Source organism: Pipra filicauda, unplaced genomic scaffold (genome assembly GCF_003945595.2).
Source record: "Pipra filicauda isolate LSUMZ 115617 unplaced genomic scaffold, ASM394559v2 scaffold4_size7858003_pilon, whole genome shotgun sequence".
NCBI lineage: Eukaryota > Metazoa > Chordata > Aves > Passeriformes > Pipridae > Pipra > Pipra filicauda.
Genome location: NW_024104643.1, coordinates 5,779,143 through 5,799,798, shown reverse-complemented (window position 1 = coordinate 5,799,798; position 20,656 = coordinate 5,779,143). Strand labels below are relative to the sequence as shown.

Below are 20,656 nucleotides of genomic sequence, written 5' to 3'. Positions count from 1 at the left end.
TTTCATAGTTGTACGTATTCATTTCGGGTCTAGCAATGAAGGGTAATGTAAGCAGATGGTATCTCTACCCTCCTCCTAACATAGGACACACATTTGAATGTCATCCAAACTCACCCTTCTCCTGGGTTTTCTTTTATCATCAATTAAATCAAAGCAAATATTCCTTCGGCATAAGCTGCCATTACAGACTTTGCATAGTTTCTGCTTCTTGTTTTTAATTCAGAGACACTCCGTCATTTTCTGTGATCCCTCTCTGGCATTAGGAAGACTCATTTGGTTCAGTTGATATTCTGAGATCGCTGTGTCACTCTGCAGAGTCATGGCAGACTGCACCACGTTAGAGGAAGAATGTGACTATTTTCTTCCACGTCAGCTTCCTGCAGCAATTAGTGCTGTCCCAGCTTAGTCAGCCAAATCAGTTGGATGATAAAAATATGCAACACTGGGCAAGTTAGGAGCCCAAAGCATAGTTGAACATTGTGTTCAACTGTCTTGACAATAGATTTAGTTTTGTTAAGATTAGAATAAGTAAGATAGAGATATTTTATCTATCCTTAATTATTATGTAGGATTTTAAAAAAAATCTTCAGTGGATGTTTTAGGCCAGGTTTTGCTGCTGCTTATGTGGAGAAGTGAATGATCCTTCTTTCTGCAGCTGACCACTGCCTTGTTGCTGATGAAATTGCTCTCACATTTCTAATGTCTGGAAAGTAGAGTAACACAGGAAAAGAGAATAAGAAAGATGTTTTTAAAATCTCATTTTTTTTTGTGCAGTGTAAGAGGAGGTGGTTTCTGCAGCTTACTCTTGCTAATGGCATAATTTAAAGTACAAAATTTTAGAACAATTTTTAATTCTGGCTAATATAGCTGACTAGCTATGGTTATAGTTTTCCAGCTGAAAGAGTTTCCAATTTCCAAAGAAATTAATTCAGAAACACACCTGGACTTTCAGTAGTAATCTAGCAAGATTCTAGAAAGATGCCTTGTTTACTGTGATTGGACAATAAAGAGGTAGTATGAGTTCTCCTTTTCCTTTTGTGTTATCTCCATTTCACTAGTTTGCATAGGCCAGGACTTCACAATCAGAAAATTTAAAATTGGAGGTCTCCCACAGGTGCCTTTCCCCCTCTGCTCTAAGGTCTTTTAGACCATCTAGAAACCATATGAACAGCAAAGGCAGCTTTTATCTGTGTGTAGTGTGTACATATTGAATATGTGATGAGGGACCGGAGTTTGCAGTTTAAGGCTTTTGCTCAGGCTGACACATGGCAGGGAGATCAAAAATAGTGTAAAAGAGGAAGACATGAAAGATGAAGAGCTCTGTAGATGACATGTTGAAGTCAATAGAAATACCTTCAATAGTGTCAGTAGACTGGGAGTTAGGTCATCTCAGAGAGAGGCCTGGCATTAATTTTTCTGAGGGAGTGAAATCCTGGGGGTCTGCAAAAGAGAAAAACAACAACAAGCCTGAAGGGACTTTGGAGAAGAGCCAGCAGAAGCTGCTGTCATCTCTATCCTGCTGTCCTTTCTTGAACTTGGCACAATCAGCTGATCTGCATGAATGTGATGTTTTTATGGCACTGGTTATAATTGGTACTGATAGCAGCATGACTGAATGAGACAGCACATTGTATGAAAACAGGTTGAAAGGAGGATGAGATTCAGTTATAAGATCTTAAACCTCATTTAATCAGAGCATTTTTTTGGCTAATCAGAATATTTTCTGTGAATCTCGGAAATTGCAGACTCTGATCACAAACCAGAGAATATGAGAGGGTCTCATTCATAAGTGCTTTATCTTCTCAGGAACAAGTCGATAAGCCTTTATTGTTTAATTTTTCTTTCTTGGAACTGGGCAGCTGACATTTTTTCAAAGTCCCTTAATTTGTAGGGGACTTTGTGGGAGTCACAAAACCCCATTAACCGTATTTTTCATCTGGCTTTAGGAGGAATATATTTTAAAATGGTAAAAGAAAGACTTTGAACAGCTTCTGATAATTCACAGTTTAAGCATGGCTATAAAAAGAAAATGAAAAGGCAATTAAAAATGGAATATTTCTTTCTTCCATCTCCCCCCACCCCCAACTGTAATTTGTCACTATTTCTTGTAGGCAGGCAGAAAGATGAGGCTACAGAAGACCATTTAGCACTGCAAAGCTGGCTGCTATAAAGCACCATAACTTGGCATTAGAGTGGGGGACTAATTTTTTTAAATCCTCCTGAAAAAGTTCTGAACAGTTTGAGTTTTTTTATTTTTTCTTGAAAATCAGGAAAGAAATGAAAAGAAATTTGTTAATATCTCAGCAACACTAGCTAGTGTCAGTAAGGGTAATAAGAAGCCATGTTTCTTCAGATTTGGTTCTTGACTATCAGTACCCAAAAATACCCTTGTGACTTGTGAAAAACCCACATAAACGCATATCCCAGAAAATCAACAGAAACAGGCTTTAAACACTTGCATTGTCCATATTTGTGTGTGCAAACTGATATTTATGTTTCTACAAACTCATTAGTAAATAGATGTCAGGAGTTTCTCTGGTCACTGGTCTGCAGAAGGCAGGTTTGTCCAGGTGGGTTTCTCTGCTTACTCCTGAGCCTCTAGAGATAGAATCACCTCTCCCAGGTAGAATATTCTTTGTACTGATCATACCTCTCTTTGCAGAAATTACAGCTGTGCTAAAGGTGGAGGGGTAGAGGGGCTGTGCTGCGCCCAGCTGAAGGAGGACCTACATCTATAGCCCCTGTCTGGGCAGAATGGCAGCCACCAGGTCAAGACAGCCAGAAGGCCCCAGGTTTCCTTGACTGGATTTTCCAGCAGTACTGTGAGATTTGTGTGGATATTTTGAGTGAAATAAATGTTTGCATGCTGTCAAGCCAACGTAGAATAGTATCATTATTTTAAAGGGTGCTGAAAGACATTGACACTCTCTCTTGTGTGTATATATGTAAAGTTGTACTTATTTATCATGTGTTTATGAAACAACCACCACTATATCACCCAAGCTCAAGTTTTGAGAAAAGTTCAGAAGTCCATATTTCACGTGGGCCATATGTTAAGCTGAAGGCATATAATTTACAAACCTTTTAAGCGATTGTGTTACCAACAATTCACATTTCTGCTCTCAAGATAAAGTCCCAACCCATTCCATCTGATCAGCATCTTGTTCTTCAAGCAGGTGTCATGGTTTCTGAATTTCATCCAGATGGCAGCTGATGTGGAAACAGAGACTGAGTGAATAAAATCAAATGCTGTGAGAAGAGCCAGCGAGCCTTTGCTCCTCATGTTACTGCTAGTGACAATAGCCATTGTTTGTGATCTGTGAATTTATTAGATCTAAATGGTTAGGATTATTTCATCAAATTGTAACATTCAGAAAAAGTCATTGAAAATACCCCCCTAAATATATTGCATAGATCATCAGTATTTGCAGTTCATATCTTCTGGTAGTATGTATATATCCATGTATCCTTTCATGTCCACGGCCAGTTCAACATTCTTCCAGATATACCTTCCAGTTGTTGAAAACCAACTGCAAAGCCAGTAGACACAATAGAGTGTGCAATGAAAGTTCCAGTATTTGTGTGTTCAAAAAACTATTGGCCTGGTGAGCTGTCTTAGGGAGCCTGTAACTGCTAATTGGACCTGTGAGGGTCAGCAATTACTTCTGAGCAATTCAGGCCCCCTGACAGAGACACCCTTATCCCTAAGTCAGCTATGCAGTAGCCAGGCAGGAGCCCTAGGAGCACAGGACAGAGGGGAGTGTGCTCTCCCTGGGGAGATCTGTAGTCCTTTCCTATCCACCTGTGTGTGGGACAGGACTCTGCCAACTGATGCCCAGTGCTGTCTCTTAAGTAATTATGAAGTCAAGCCATATGCAGCTCCATATTTCTAGTGTTAGATTTGATCTTCCCATCAGTTGTCTGGGGCTTCTGTGTCTAAATGCTGCACATACTGCATCACCCAGAGCTGAATAGTCTAGGAAGGGAGTCATCAGGAGTTACTTTGCTCTCTCAGTCTCCAATTCTACCACCTTGGAGTTTACCTCCAGAAAAAGCCATACCTTTTGGTTGCCTCTCAAGGAGGCTCTTATTATGACACCAGAGCAGAGCCATTCACAATTTGTAGAATAACCTGCTGCCATGTCAGATTAGGTTACATGCCATCAAATTATTTAAATTTTCACAGTTGCATTTGTTCTACAGACATGTGCACTCTCTCTCTTGAGACTAGAAATTCTGCACTTTTGCAAGTTCTTTCAGGTAATTTATTTTTAAATTTTTTTAGTGGCAAAATCAGTTCTCAGAGCTCTTCTTAAGACGACAAAAAAGAAGTGATGTTTTGCATACATTTTATGGTTTTTCTGTCCAATGACTCTAGTGTCAAAATTGCTACAACCTTCTAAGAGAAATGCTAAATCATAATGTGGTAAGAAAGGCACCCTCGACAGGTCTGCGAATGACAGGTCTATAATTTCAGCATTATTTGAATACAATGTAGAAGTGCCTTATATGTTTAAGCAGCTTCATTTTACATCTGCTTTTTAGAACAGTTGATTCATACTTGTCTGCACAGGCTTTCAATAGTTCTTCTTTTCTTTCTTAGTGTCTTTGTCTACCCTTTTCTTTTTTGCTTTATTTTTCTTTTTTATTCCCTTGAATTTTTTTTCCATAATATTTATTTTATTAGTGATAAGATGAGAGGGTCAGGCTGAGCATGTGTTAGACTGAGATGCAGTGTAATGAGTCGACTTTACCTCTGTGCTCATTACAGCCATAGAGCAGAATGACTGGAATTACATGTGGATCTTTTGCTGCTTACTTTCATGCATATGTTAACACGCATTGCTTTATTTGTGGCTCCAAAATTGCCGTTATTATTTCTGAGAACTGAGGTTTATTTGATATCTATTTTAATATTACTAAATTGTTTTTGCCATTGTTGCTGAAGTCTGTATGGATTGGTTGGACTCCTTAAAAAAACTTCCACTGATTCCTGAAGAGAATTTTTCATCAGGAGATGGGAGCTTCAAATCCCAATAAACCAAAAAACTTATAGTGGTGGTGTCCTTTTTTTTTTTTATTATTATTTCTTTCCTGTGGTGTTTCTGCACCATTGAACTGACAACTGCTTTAAAAAGAGTTCACAAATGCTGGGCTAACACGGCTCTTCTCCCATCACATGGCTGCACACTGGTGGCTCTCTTGCAGCTGCCTGTGGTGTATCCTGTTACTGTGGTGTATCCTGTGATGGGGAAACCATGAACTGTCATGCACTCACATCGCCAACCAAGCTGTGCCCTCTACCTTTGGAGTAACCCCTAGAAGAAGGCAAGCTGTGCCTGTCAGTAGAATGATGACACCACTGGAAGTGAAGTCTTTTTGTTTCATTCAAAAAGACCCAGTGACAGTTCTTCGAATGAAAAGTTTTCGGAGGATCCAAAAAGTTCTCATATCAATCTTCTTAAAAATTTAGTTTTCATTTCAAAGCTTCCTTTTTTGATATTTTTCACTGTAACTGTCCAGACTGTATAATTTCTCTCCTTTGAGCTGTTCTGCCTGTATTGGTGCCTTATTTTCACATTCTTAGCAGGAATTAGTACAATGCTTGAAATTTTGGTTGCATGTTTGTATCACCTTTCTTCTCCCTGTAGTGTTTGCTGTTATGGAGGGTACCATAGCACTGGGAAATCCTCCTGGGAAGAATGCACATGAACTTATGAATGTATCACAAAGTGTGAAATTTTTGTGAAATTGAATAAGTCAGTGTGCAGACCAGATATTGCAGAATGGGCAGTGTCAAAGCTTTGAGATCAGCCTAAGTAGTGACTGCTGGCTTTCTGTGAAACAAAGAGCTCTTTGGATAGCATCATAGCATGTAAGGCTTACAGTTGGGTAGATGGAAGGGAATAGGTAATAACCATAAAACAGTATTATGAAAATATAAACCATAATTAGTGATAATGTGTTACTCAATTAAATACATTAAAATATGGATGCAGAGTTTTGACGCATCAATGCTTTTGTCCAAGAGCATATGTGTGTTTATATACTGATCTAACATTGATGTGTAGCTGACACATTAAATATGCATCAAAGGATGAATACTCTGCCCTAATGTTAAATAGGTTTCTCTAGTGCTGTCTGGTTGTACAGATATATGGAAGAAGATAGTCCCTGCCCCCCAAATTTCCCATCTTAAAAGTAAAGCATAGATAGCTTAACTGTAGATGTTCTTCAGGTAGCCCAAGGTTGTAAGTGGAGTGGGCCAGGGTAAGTCATACCCATGGGTGCTCTGCTCTTCCTGCTGAAGGACCTGTTTTCCAGTGAGATGTCTCTGCTGCTTATTAATCTGGCAAACAGAGTCTTGCAATTAAAATTCAGATTCCTTGTTCTGATTTCAGCATCAGCAGCTTGGGTGGTTTTGTGGAAGGAATACTCCTCTTCCTTTTTCTGCTGTCTTCTGCAACAGAAATTCTGTTGCTCTCCTTCTTTCCAGTGAAGGAAGAAACCTAGTTTCCTGACCTCCAAACTTCAGATGTGTTATTAAATAATTAGAGTCCTCTTAGTAGTTAGATGATTGCAAGGGGATCAGATTATGGTTAGTACCAGGAAGAGAGAAGTACTGAAACATCTCTAAGTTACATGTTTACCCTAATAAGTGCCAATGCCATCACATTCCCTACTGATGTTGGGGACCTGTTGTGGCCAGTGTGCACCACTAGCATATTAGTGTGGAAGTCCAGCCTTGGTGACCCTGTATTGTTGACATTCCTATCACACACTCAGGAAAGGGTCTTAACAAAAAATAACTTAATTTTCATGGCTTTCTCTCATGTGTTGTGTTATTCCTATTGCTTGGGAAAAAAAAAAAATCATGTGTGCCAGTAAGAATTTGCCATTTTTAATTTAAAGGTTTGTTTAGTTCAGGAGCAGAACAAGCTTTGCCTAACTCTTGGATCCACCAAACTTCTGGTATTTTTTTTATTTATTCTGAGGTAAGCTTTACCCCAACAGCAGAAGTATTGATCCCGAAACTGTGCTTTCTGAATTCAGACTGAGGACAGCCATGTTCCATGCTGCTGCTCTTGCCTAAAAAATGGACCAGCCATGGTGGTTTCCTTTCATACTATTTTTCCCTTTGTTTCCTTCCCCCATCACCAGCATCTCCTGCCTTAAACATTGTGGTTGATATTTTCTCTGCCTGGTCTCAGGGCTACAGTAATATTAAAAAAGAAAAGTCTAAGTAAAATGAACTGTTCCTTATTAAGGTAGAGTATAAGGGGAGAGAAAAAATGATGCCTTTTCCTTGGAATTTTATCATAAGCACACATAAGGCAAAATGGCAGTGTCCATAAATGTCAGAGAGAATTTTATTGACAGGAAGAGTTAAACATAAAGATATTCAGGTACAATTGTCCTGCAGTGTCTGAGCCCAGGATTATTTTAGACACATGGGTTGTCAGCCATATCTATAGGATCATGAACTGGTCTCTCCATGACTTAATTTAAACTTTGAATAGATGGGATGCACTCCATGTAAAGAGAGCTTCTAGATGTCTTCCTTTTTGAATACTTGGTATTTAAATCGGATGCTTTTGAAATCAAAAGAAAGATTTCCATCAAGTTAAATGGGTTCAAAAGTGGGTCTTAACGTGAGATTACATTTTTCATTAAGGACATTTCGTAGCATCATTCAACTCAATGTTTTTTTCCATTGACTTCATTAGATGCAAAATTGGCCCCTTAAAGCATATGTCTTGATAGGGCATTTTGTCTTCCGTGACTGTAGTAAAAAAAGGGGGGGGGGGAAGAATCATAACATTCGTATCCTTGCTGTTCCTTATTTTTGTGACATGTTGCCTCTGATATTTCTGCATTTTCAATCATAAGGGCTCTATTCTCACCGGGCTCTTGTCCCATGTTAATCTGATATTCATATAATTTTGCTAGAAAAGAGACTGTGAATGATCTCTCCCTTCTAATTTATTCAAGACTAAAGTTCTGCTACTGGCAAACTTACCTCCATGGTTCCCCTCTCTGTACAGTATAACCAGATGTTTTGCAGTTTGGGTCCCTCTGCACATCATTGAACAGACACTACAAGTACTTCTTTCTGTAGATTTCTGCAAGAGCCCTCACAATGGAATACATGAGAAATATGTGAAAACAGGTCATAAACCAGGCTAAAATGAAATTTAAAAATACAGAAAGCATTTCTTAAAAAGCAGAAGAAATATTACAAGTTTTTTTGTAGAGCAGACCGGACTGTCATCTGGGCACTACGTGCATAATGGTGTGGTTTCAAAGCCTTGTAAATAGTGATATATTCATTTAAACCAACTTTTAAATAAAGACATAAAATTATGGGAATAATGTGGAATCAGCTTTGAATCAGTAGTACTTGTATAGCACCTATCACTAGCACATTTGTGTGCCTCTCAGAATTGAAGGCATATTCCCAGCACCACTGTCATGAAGAGAAATGACTTCTAAAAAAGAAAAGAGGTATAAAATCTATGAAGATTGAAAATGCAAAACTTTGCATTTGATTTCAGGGCTTAGGTAGGCCATGCTTAAATATTTAAAATCTTCTGAAGTTTTGGACTTGTTGTTCCATCTAGTGTCTCATATGCATTTGTAGTAGAGGTGGAGTCCATTTAGGTCCTGCTGTGACTGGGCCAGTCTTTCTTGCCATGGAGTTTTTCAAAGCTTATTTCCATTCAGAGTGAAGAAAAAATTGGTTTGTAGGAATGATTATTGGTGTTTTTGACAGAGGGACTTCAGGATTTTCAGAGGTCCTCTGGTTTCTCCTAGATAAATGAGAGCTGTGAGGGGAGAGACAGCCCATTTGAAGTCAGTCAAGGGCAATAGTAGACTATGATTCTTCCTCCTAATAAAAAACCAACCAACCAACCAAATAAATAAAACATTGGGCCTTTAGTACTTGTGAATACAGACTGAATTTTTCTCAAAGTTTGAGAGCGTTTCAGTGGGAAGCTCTGAATTGGATCCATCTCTGCTTAAAATGAGGAACAGGAACTGACCATCAATTTCTATGCATCCTCTCAGTATAGAATTAATGACTCGATTAAAATGAGACATCCCCAAGAAATTCTCTAGTAATTGAACTACTTCATAAATTAAGACAAGCAAACACACTTGTATAAACACTGAAATTGCTGACCCAGTTATTTGAAATAAAGTTTTGCCCATTATAGCCTTCAATCTCAACTGGGTGATGACAGAAATTTCTAAATATCGCAGAAGACAGTTTTTGAAGCACTGGGTGAGTATTTTCAGATGATGATGTGACACAGAGGGGTACTTTGTTCTCTGGTACCCTAACCAGGTTTGAATGGCCTGCATCAATCCTTACATTTAATGACAGAAAACTCAGCTTAACCTTGCTGTAAAGTAAGTATTTATACACATCAATGAGAGAAATAAAACACCTTATTGATTTTACATCTGGTTTCACTGTGGTAATTAAAATGTACCTTTGCAGCTTGCAGAATAGTAGTCTGTTTGTATTAGATCAAAGGAAAGCTCTTCCACAGACCTTATTTTGTATTCCTGTTGTCCCTGGAAAATTAGTAAATAAATGCAGAAGGGTGAGTCCAGTCTTCATAACCTATCGACATTTAACTCTAGCAAAAAGATACCTTCCGGACAAAGGAGCCAGTGGTTTCCGATGGTGTATTATAATAATTTCTTGGTCAAATTCACTGTTGAATACCCCAAAGTTCAATGTTCAGCATAGTTAATGGCTTTGCCTGGATATGCTTTTTCAGGAGTTTTCTGAGGAAACCTTCTGAGGAAACTGTTCACAGGAGGGTCATCACTACAGCAAATCTCTTCAGAAAAGTAAAGCCCTTGAGAAGGGCACTATAGACCTTCCAGTCCTACTGAATGTGGTGTTAGATCATTCCTTTTTGCTGTATGCTACTACTTGGCTACTTTGGGCAGGATCTATTGGCTTTCTGGATGAATGCAATGCATCTCATCTGGAACCTGGTGCATTTGCAATTATTGCTGTTGGTGGATCTGAACTGTGGTGTGGATCTGACATGTTGGGGGCACTGGTAAGTGCAGCCACTCAAACACCTGGCTGGACTGCATGTGTGTGTGTAAAGTCAAGCTTTTGGCAGCACAAATAATTTTGAAAAACACATCTGTTTCCTATGACTTTTTTTTTTTAAACTTTTCTCAGGTTCTCTAGACCTGAACGGCCACATAGTGCGTGTAATTTTCATACATGGGATTGCTATTATTCTCTCATCTGTATCTCCAGTGGTATGTTGTGATCAGACAAGTCTTCTTACGTAGTTCATGTACAGGTCAGGCCATGGTTTATCCTATGTCACACCAAGGTTTGTTATGTACTTCAGCAGTCTCACAATTTTAACACAGATTTAACTGACTCCAAAGAAATAACTGCATTAAATCAACCCTAACAGAAGATTTCCAATTTGATTCTCAAGACCCAAAAATTTTGGAAAACTTGAGGTTTGTAGGAAGTAGATTTCTATCACTACCCTTCCATTTCTTCCCACTCTCAATACAGGTGGGTAGTGAGCTACTAGTGAGTTTAACCAGTGATTAATTTAGCTCCTTCTGTACATTTTATCTTTCTTATGTCTGATTAGTTCAAGGCTTGGGATTTGAAATAAAGCCAAGATTTTAAATCTGGAGCCCTCTTAATTACTTCCCCTCACTTTTTTTTATCGTGTGGTAAAAATCCGGTTATATATATGTCTACATAGTAGCTTACTGTGGAGGTACTTAAGCTAGGTCTAAAATGGTAGCAGAAGAAGTCTAGCCATAGCAGCATAAGACAATTTATATAAACATATACTTACTACACAAAAGCATAAGCAATTCAGAACATGCCATATATATATGTATATATACGTGTGTGTGTATAAATATATATATTTATATAAGGACTGTATGATATGTGTATATATACATACACATCTAAAAATCTTGCTAGTACAATTTAGCAAGTAACACATTTCAAAAGGAGAGAAGAAACAGAAACACAATTGTGATTAATCGTGCTCATTATCAACTCAGGCTTATGACCTGTGTAAATTTTAGGGTATTTTTTTGAAGTATGTGTGTGGTGCTAGATGGGAGGAGGGGTACATATGTGTGAAATGAGAGATGAAAAATACACTTTTTTCTCTGCCAATAAATGACCCCTTCCACCCCCTCAGTTTTCAGCCTTCCCTCAAGAAGTTAGGTAGATGTCTAAAGCTGGTTAAAGCCTTATTATTTAGTTAAGTCTAGGTGGTTTCCATTAGCCTTACAGTACATGCCACTGAGCAGACATACAGTAACTGAATTGTTTCAACTTATCCAAATAACATTGAAATAGACTTAATTGTTGAACTGCAGGAAAGACCATGTGTCTCCAGAGACTATTAGTGTCATTTAAAAGGCTAAATGTATCATAAAACCTGTCTTTAACAGAATAAAATTGTACAGACCAACACAATTCTAGCTAATGTTTTCCACATTTCTTGTAAAAAAAGTCATTGGCTGTAAGGGAAAGTTCATAACATTTCTAGGAGTTATTTCAGTGTAGCACTTCCTAACTAGTTTTAACCTAGTGTCCTTTTTAGTACTGAGTAGCAATTTACTTTGAAAGTACTCACACTGAAATCTACGGGATCTACTTACAGAATATATTTCTATTTATCATGAGTAAAGAGAGGCTTTTGCACAGCAGAAGATTCAAAATGCCTCTGATTTCAATAGATAAGCATTTTTCTCTTGGATTTCCTCAGCATTTAAATCCAACTCTGATTAAAGAAGAATATGGACATATTTGAGAGGAAAAGTAAAACTGAAGGACTCCTTGCTGATACAAGTTGTCAGTAAGATTTCCCCAGTCATCAGCATTTTGGTATTTTGTGATTTTTATTCTAGGATTTATCTCCTTGTTTTTATTCCAATGTTACGTATTATCATTTGTTGGCTGTATTAAAAAAATTCTATGGGTAAACAAAATGGTAAAGGTAGCTGAAATAAAACATAATAGGAAAGCAGAAAAGAGCATGGGGGAGGTAGAGTGAGAGGCCAAAGAAGAGTAACTGAAAAAATAGAAAATTGCTTTTTGCTATCAAAGAGAGAAAAGATTATTTATTTGTTCCAAAGAAGTTTAAAATATTAAGGGGAAAAAGTCTAGAAGAAGGACAAATAGTGAATCATCCCTCAATGGAAGGAGCAAACCTTTCTGTTTATCTGCCTCATCTTTTCACTGGAGTTTTACATCAACTAACAGGGAAGTTGTTTCAAATAACTTTTGCTAACATTATTCTTATTTTACAAGTTTAGCCACTTTGTTATTTTACAAGTTTTGTTTCCATGGAAATGAATGATGTAATCTACTCTTTCCATCACAATCACTTTTTAACCTGAATAGATTTTTTTTTCCCACAGTTAGTCCTCTCCAATCTAGAGGACAAAGATATTGTCTCATTTTTTTCTGGAAAATCTCAGCATCATGATGTAATTACCTATGTAGGAACACTAGTGCCTTTCCTGAAAAAGTTAAGAATTTCTTGCAACGGCAGTTACTGTCAAGCTTTTCCCATTAGAGTTATGTGTGAATGGAAACAACTGTAATTTCTTCATTGCTTGCTATTAAAATGAACTTGAATCATGTAACTCTTTTGAAAAGGAGACATTATGATGACAAAAAATATTGGTTAAGTCTAGCCAGGGCTTGATTTATTTGGTTTTAGTCTTGCGATAAGGAGAGGGTATGTGCTAATGAAGCAGTTCCCGTTTACGGGGAAATTCATCCAGTAACAAGTCATAGTGCCACTAATTCTTCTTCATTCCCATTTTGGGAATTTACGTAGTGTCTGGTCTCCTGCTGCTGCCCCTCAGATTGGCCCTGAATTCACCTGTAATGAAGGAAATCCCTAGCTGCACAAACCTAGAGCATCTTTACCTTGAGCTAAAAAACCTCTTAGTATTTCCAGGTTATCAATGGGACACTATTGCACAAATCAGCCAACAGATGTTTTATTCAGATATTGTGCAAACAAATGCAATGGGGAAAACACCCCACACCTCTGGTGCAGCAAAGGTAATAGAATGACATCACTAATTCGAAATTTTAAAGAAGGACAATTTCACCAGTATGGGGCTAGACACAAACTGGAAGGTCTAATATGTGTCCATGAAGAATTTATACTGATCTGTAAACTTGTTCAATCTCTGCTTTGTCAATTTGCCTTCCAGGCCTGAACTGAATGTATTTTTTGCACTATCCACAAACTTTTCAAAAAACAGATTTTAGGAACATGATTTTTTAAAACTGAACTGACTTTAAGGCAGTCACCTATAAAGAAGAGATGTGAATCTCTTGGAGGATAATGGATGAAGTCCCGAGGTAGTGCGACATTGAACTATGTTGAAATGATGATACAACAAATGACAAAATACTGTTAATAAATGTATTTATTATATATATATATATATGGATTATTGAGTATATATGAAAGTCTGAATGCATTTCAATTCTGTGAGTGAAGTAAAGCTCATAGAGTACATTACACATTATTTTTGTCATTTAGCAGCTGAAAAAGAAGTTTATACAATCTACCCAAGCTCATATGGGAAGAAACAGTAAAGCAAAGAATAGAAACAATCTACTTAGACTCTCATTACTACATTCTTCATAGATGACCTGAATTAGGACTTATTTTAGTATAGTCATGACAAATGTAATGGGCAAAACTAATGAAATTTAAATTAAAAAAGGAGTGACTTAAGTGTCCTCTGACCTTTCATGTCTAAATGGAGTCTCATTCTAATATAAAGTGATAATTGTCCAATGTTAGTCTTGTCACTTCATTCCTGATGGGAGTGAAAAGATGCAGCTAAACCTACTAATTTCTAAATTCTGCAAAATTAGAGTAGATAAGGTACAGTAGGTATTGGTAAGAAGTAAGTAAACAAGTACTGGTAGTAGGAGCTAAAAAGATAATGTTATCAGGCTGTAAAACAACTCTCCCACCATGCCCATTATGCAGTCTTCACTTGTGTGAGAGGTCCTGTTTAACCTGATGAGACCACTCCCCAAAACTTACAGGACTGGGCCCTACCAAGGTTAAATACTTTTGCATTCTTCATTGGGTGTACAAGAATTACTTGAGAATTACTGCAAGAAAATCAAATAACAGATTTCTACATTTTCAGCACATGTCTTGAGCTGATTAGCACAGGACCTAATTTGCTCTAATCAGCCCAAGGTGGATAGAATGTGAAACAGATGCCCTTACTGTTCAAGAACAGGTAATTCTATTTATTTGTGGTGAATAATGACATTTTCCTACTGATGGGTATTCACCTTGCACCTTAAATTGCATCAGGTCAGTGCTGAGAGTAACTGGTGTAGCAACTCTGAATTTCCCTGTACTACCTATTAGGTAACGTTCCTGTCACTGCCAATTTAAACCGGACCCATATATGAAAAACAAAACTCGGGTTCCTGGTAAATATAACAATTTTTAATATCCCCAGCTGGAGAGAAAGTTTCCGCCAGTATAGCAGAAGAAAGTATGCAAGGATCTGTAAAACAGGGTCAAAAAGAGAATTTCTGAAAGGAGAAAACCTTTCCTTCCTCTATGCTTAGAATTATTAAGAGGACACATTCCACAAACACAACCTGTGACCAAAGAGGCTTGTTGAACCAATGTACGATAAAAATCAAATCACTTCAAGGTTGAAAATGTGTCTGAAAAGAAATTATTAGGAGCTAAGATCTGACTTGGTTGATCTATATAGGTAACTCATTCTTTAATTCTGAAGTGCCTTAAACTAGCAAAAAATGGTGACTTCAGTGTAAGGGTCATCAACTAAGGTAAAATTTGAGTCAAGCATTTAAAATTTAGCCATCTGAGAATACCAGCTAGTGCTTCAAACCAGATCCCTTCCATAATGATCTACAAATACACAAAGTAAAAGCACTCAAGTCCTGAGAAGGGGTATCTCCTCTTCTCCCTTTCTCTTCTGAAGGCTGGAAGCCAGGCTGATGTAAGCATTATCACCCACCTCATGCCCAAACACACGCATACACGTGCTGTTGTACATCTTTTGTGAACCTCAAGTCTTAAACTCTGTTCCAGCACTTTTTTGGACTTCTGACTGTTCGCAGTCTGCCGGGCTCTTTTGTTGGGAAGGAGGTAAGGATGTTGGGATAATGACATCACAGCCAGAATTAGAGAAGCAGCCCTGATGAGAACTTCAAAGAAAGAGAACTACTTACCTGTAAAGGACAGACATGAATCTGTGAGCCTTGAGTCCAGCACCAGCAAGAGCTTAAGATCACTGGCTTAAAGGCACAGTCATACGGGCACAGCCTTGAGCTGCTGGAAATCAGGTAAGACTCCACATTTTCTTCAGAGAAGAAGGTCGTGTGTTTACTTTTGCTTGAGCAAAGCTGAGCAGTTTAAATGTAGGGAAAATGTTTACTTTCTCCCTGACATATTTGCAAGAGGAAAAATGAAGTGACTTTTCTCCTCTCAGAGAAATAGTGCAATGAATTCTTATTATCAAAGATGATCTTTTAACTCAGGGGGAAAATGCCATATTATTTTTTTGTTAAAGAGAAGTACTGGTACTTGGGGCACAGCAATGCTAGCTGGTGCATGCCCTCCTCAGAGGGTTTCCAGTAATGTTTTTGCAAAAGTCTTTTCTCAAGATTGAGCTGCAATTAGCATGGGCTTCAGTCAGTTCTGTGGAGATGTCACTCCACGTAATGTTACGGGCTTCATGCTGCAACATGAAGATGTCACTTTAGATAGCACTGTGGCCTTGAAGTGGCAATGCAGAGATGTCACTTCCCTATTATCAACTGCTGCAGGAGAATATGTCCTTTATGATGGAGCTGGCCTCATACTTTGTGAATACCCTCTTGATGTCCCTCTCAATGGGCTTGACAGCACTGTAACAGCATGACAAGTTAAAACATGTCCTTGAGAACTCATGTTAACTAATGCAATGATGACCGTGACCACACGGTGTGTCTAGGCAAGAACAGAGTGTTTTCTCAATCACAGAAAAACCTTACTGTAGTGAGAACTAACTCACAAGTTTTTGCAGGACACAACTTACCTCTGTCTGCAATGACCACAAGCCTATGGTCATCATTGTGTCAGGTAACATGGCTTCTCAAGGTCAGGTTCCACAGTGCTGTAAATTCTGAAGGAAGATAAAGGACCAACAGGAATTTATTTTCTTTCTAGATGCCTCTTTGGCTCAGTTAACCTTTAACAGTGGTCTCTTCTTAATTGGCTAAAACAATAAAGAAAAATGCCACAAAGCTAAGAGCATAAATCATAAGTTTCAGGCCAGTTTAAATAGTTGAGATTGGTTTTCCCTTCAATACTCTAAACAAAATAAATGTCTGTTGATAAAAATGCCATACAACTTACCATTTCAGGTATTCCAGTATTTCTTGTGGTTGGACTAAGATTTCTAATGAAAAAAATTGCCCAACTTGATTTCCCCAATTAAATGCCATATGTGATTCCACAAGTACAAATGATGCTTGGTAGTGCCCCCTTTTGTAATTGCTTTAAATTAAAAAGCAATTAGAAGCTCACTAATTTCAGACTAGACCCACTGGGTCAGGACTGAGATCACCAATAGAGCAGTCAGAAAGCATGCATTACACATCCCTCCTTCCACTAAGGCCAAGTTTATATTGGAGGTAGGTCAGTAATTCCTACCACTGTCAGTGGCAGCTTTTTAAGATGGTCCAAGGACACACACAGTGTTCATTCATCCTTTGACAGGTGCCGGTACCGGGAATAAATTTCCTTTCTGTCATTTTGCTACTTGTGAGTAATGGGAATCTTGGACATTCATAAGGTGGTGAGTACCGCAAGTCCCTGCAGCAGCGAGTGTTTGAGGACCAGAGGTCTTAGAGTTTCGCTGCCACTGCTGTACCGAGGCAGATGGGAGGGCTGCAGCTGCCCTGCTGTGCTTCTACACATGCCTTCATCACCCCCCACCCGACATCCCCCTCACCCTACCTGGCTTCCTGCTACTGATACACGTCTTCTGTCTGTGTTGCTGATTACAGAGAGTTTATTTAACTGGAGAAGAGAGGAATGATGATGAGATTACTGAGCACTGCTGATTGCCTGCCCTAGCTGAAGGGCACTGTGAATGACCTGGGTCACTTGGTCCATGGGCTGAGGTGGCTCTGTCTCCCCGATTCAACTCCTGCCAAGGCTCTCCTCAGTAAGCACCACCACTAACCCTGGATGTGAACTTTCTTCATAGAAAAGGCTCTTCTGGGCTTTTCCCAGATTACAATTTTTCTTGGCAAGGCTTCCATTTTTTTCAGAGAAGCTGGGAAAACTTTTCTTGAAATGATCCTCCTCCGCCTTCTGACTGAAGAGTATGACTGATGCCTTTTCTTCCCCAGCGCAATAGTACATCTGTGGAGTAGAGAGACTAGGTAACCAGCTGTCATGTCAGGTTTCCTAAACATACTTGCATGTCATTTCTCACTTGTTGGTCTGTATCAAAGCAGAGAGCCTCTGCTGCTAGCTCCACTGCACATTAGGGCTAGAAAATAATTTCATTAGGGCTGAAAAAAGTGGTTTATTTAAGTCAAAATCAGTCTATTCCTGCATCTGTTATTTCTGCTTCTCCCTTAGACAGGCTGATAACACTTTTCCTTCTCTTCTCTCTTGCCTTCTTTTCTACATCAAAGATACTAAGTACTGTGTTCTTTAATTTAACAGCTTCTGCAGCACAAGAGAGACTAGCTTCATTTTATGAATAGTGAATCCTTGTATGATGTCATCTTCACATAATTTCTATTTTGCTGCTCTGAAATAGATTTTATTTCAGCAAATGTGCAGAGCACTATTACAGTGACACTGTACTGACTAAAGAAAGTGGCATTACAAGTATAGTAATTCTGTTTTAAAGCACACTATTGAGGTGTACTAATTACTCTGTTCTTCCAGCTGTCTAATAGACAGCTCTTCTGTTCCTTATTTCTCCAGTAGAGAATGGTTTTACCTGAGGTCACTACCATACCAACTGCCAAATATAGACATTACAGCCAAACCAGAGGCTATGACACCTATGAATAATTGTCGTACTTGAAGTCAGGATGCATATTGTAGTATAGACATAGTTAGAAAGGAATTAATGTTTGCTTGCCTTGAACCCAACTAGAAGCATACTAAAATAGTCAACAACACACACATATATATACATTTTACACTCACAGCATAGCAAAACAATGTGTAAGTATTGTGTTTAAGTATGTGAAAATGTGTCCAGCCAAGAGTAAAAAAACTTGTGTAGTTGCAAGTGGAAAAGGTGGGAAAACATATAAACAGCAACTCAGTAACAGAATTTTCAAGATAAAGAACAAAGAGCAAGATACAGAACAAAGAACAAGATAAGCACAAGGGATGGAAAACAGGCAGGATATCCTACTGACTGCACGAGTATTGGGATGGCTGGCAAAGCCAAAACAAAAATAAGCAGCACTGGGAGCTGATGGGATCCCTTTTTGGGAGAGAAGCAAGCTGCAGAAAGCATCAGGCATCCAGAGGAAATTTACCTATAAAAGGGCTCTCAAACCTGAAGACCTTGACTTCCTCAACTATTAGCCACTGCATACTGGAGCCACTGGTGCATCACCTCCTTGGTATTGTATACTCACAGCTAATTCAGTTTGTAGTAGACTAATGATTTTGTGTGCGTAAAGCCATGTGCTGGTAATTAGTAAGAACAAAACATTGGCACATCTGTCATTAATGAATGTCAGTCTACTAAAATTTTATTTTAAAAGTTGGTTCATCAGTTTTCTAAATACTCCCATCACAGCAATTTCTAATTCTTTGACTGATACTGATAGATGTAGATATATATTTACATACACATACAAACACATACTCTGTTGCAATAATTTTACAAAAAAAAAAAATTATCATGGTTAACATGTTGAACAGCATGGTCATTTTGTAGTTCATGTCAGAAGAGGGCATAACTCTGTCCTTCCTTGTGACAGAGTTAGAGGCTGCTCACTGCCAGCATCTGAGTCTGAAGCAGAATGTGTAGATCTGAACCCTTCATTGCTGACCAATAAAATACACTGACTTGTAGAGGTACCTCGTTCAAACGGCGTTAAAACCCTCAAGGGAAATATGCCATTGCTGCAGAGATGAGTGATGAAGCAGTTGGGTTCTGTTTATGTGAAGTTTTGATTTTTTTTTTAATAACTTTTTTTACCTGTTGAAAGTATGTAGGAATGTGTGCAAAATGGCTACAGACCATAACATATCTAGAAGCCTCTGAACTATTTGTTTAAATTTTAAGTGCTGCATCTTGCACCGCAGTTTCAGATATTAAACCCTGATGTATGTTTTGATTCCTTACAAATTATGCAATTTCTTTTCCCGTCCCTTTCCTGCTGCTTGTTCTTTCACACTACTATTATCAGCAAGTTTCTTTACTGCATACCAGGAGTAATCCTGATTTCATCTGCAAAATTCGGGCTAGTCACAAGTTACCTCATCATTAAGAAAAGCATTCTCTACATTCATTAATAGAAGAATAGTAGCAAGAGTTCATGTAACCTTGACTATCATTTTGCTTCTCCTCTTTCTTATTTTATACCATCCTTTTAAACTGTTAGTCGAGATTCTCACCTGATATAAAGTGATGTCACCCCATTGAAATCTTGACTAACACCAGGCTCAGAAACCTTCCACCTTCAGATATCCATGGACAAGTCTAGATTTGTAGCTAAATGACTTTCAGTGTTTAACGTGAAAATATATGAGATCCAAATGAAAACATTAAAATCCTCAAATAACAGGAGTTTGTCCTTCATCCCTCATTTGAACAGTGTTAGTATATAATGTCGAAGTTTTAGTCATGTTGTACTAAATAACTACCAGCTCTATTGTTTGAAGATATATAAAAGTACTACAATTTTCATGCCAGTCATTTTTTAATTATTGTTATTACTTTTTACTTTAAGTTTCAAGAGGTCACCTTGATGCAGAATCCATGATTTGAAAACTGCAAGTCTCTGTGAGGTTGGAACTGATCCACAGGAACAACAGTAATTCATGCAACAAAACATGTTAAATGCTGTGAAATGTTCCAGTCTTTGAGCTGCTTTGGTCCTGCTGTGTAAACGAACCTTTGAGCTGTCCAGAATGCTTGCAAAGGCCAGAAATAACTGAGGCAAGAAAGTGTGAGAGGGGGACAATTGTCATGACACTTTTTCTTTCAAATCTCTACAAAGAGGCTACTATGCTATTCCTCATGGGCATGATTTGCCCATGGCTGTGTGCACAAGTTATGAGTTGGACTTGTGACCATAACATGCAAAACTGCTAGGTTCAGGTCAGCATTAGAAATATTACTGAAACAAAATTACTCTCTGGTCTAGAGTTAATCACTTACACCTAGTCTGGAAAATCTGACACATTTAGGAATATTCTTTGGCATGAAGGCAGGCTCCCATGGTCTCAGTGACTGCTAGCGAACTGCCTACTAGTGAACCTGCATGTGAACTATGGCACAAGGTCCTTGGAGAGCAAACAATACTACCTGGGAGAGGCCACAATGCTATCAAGAATTGTTCCAACAG

At 38.3% G+C, this 20,656-nt stretch overlaps 3 long non-coding RNA genes across 3 annotated transcripts; 1 reads left to right on the top strand and 2 right to left on the bottom strand.

Annotated features, from left to right (window-relative positions):
* Positions 1-573: 573 nt before the first annotated feature.
* Positions 574-3,158, bottom strand: LOC120324349. Its single transcript, XR_005565603.1, has 3 exons — positions 3,082-3,158; positions 1,354-1,440; positions 574-703 (listed from the first exon to the last, which is right to left on the bottom strand). It is a non-coding gene; the product is annotated as an uncharacterized LOC120324349 (long non-coding RNA).
* Positions 3,159-8,748: 5,590 nt separating this feature from the next.
* Positions 8,749-15,147, bottom strand: LOC120324348. The gene is made up of 3 exons (XR_005565602.1): positions 15,073-15,147; positions 9,498-9,582; positions 8,749-8,825 (listed from the first exon to the last, which is right to left on the bottom strand). It is a non-coding gene; the product is annotated as an uncharacterized LOC120324348 (long non-coding RNA).
* Positions 15,148-17,113: 1,966 nt separating this feature from the next.
* Positions 17,114-20,349, top strand: LOC120324364. Its single transcript, XR_005565629.1, has 3 exons — positions 17,114-17,268; positions 17,375-17,488; positions 20,039-20,349. It is a non-coding gene; the product is annotated as an uncharacterized LOC120324364 (long non-coding RNA).
* The last annotated feature ends 307 nt before the right edge of the window (positions 20,350-20,656 follow it).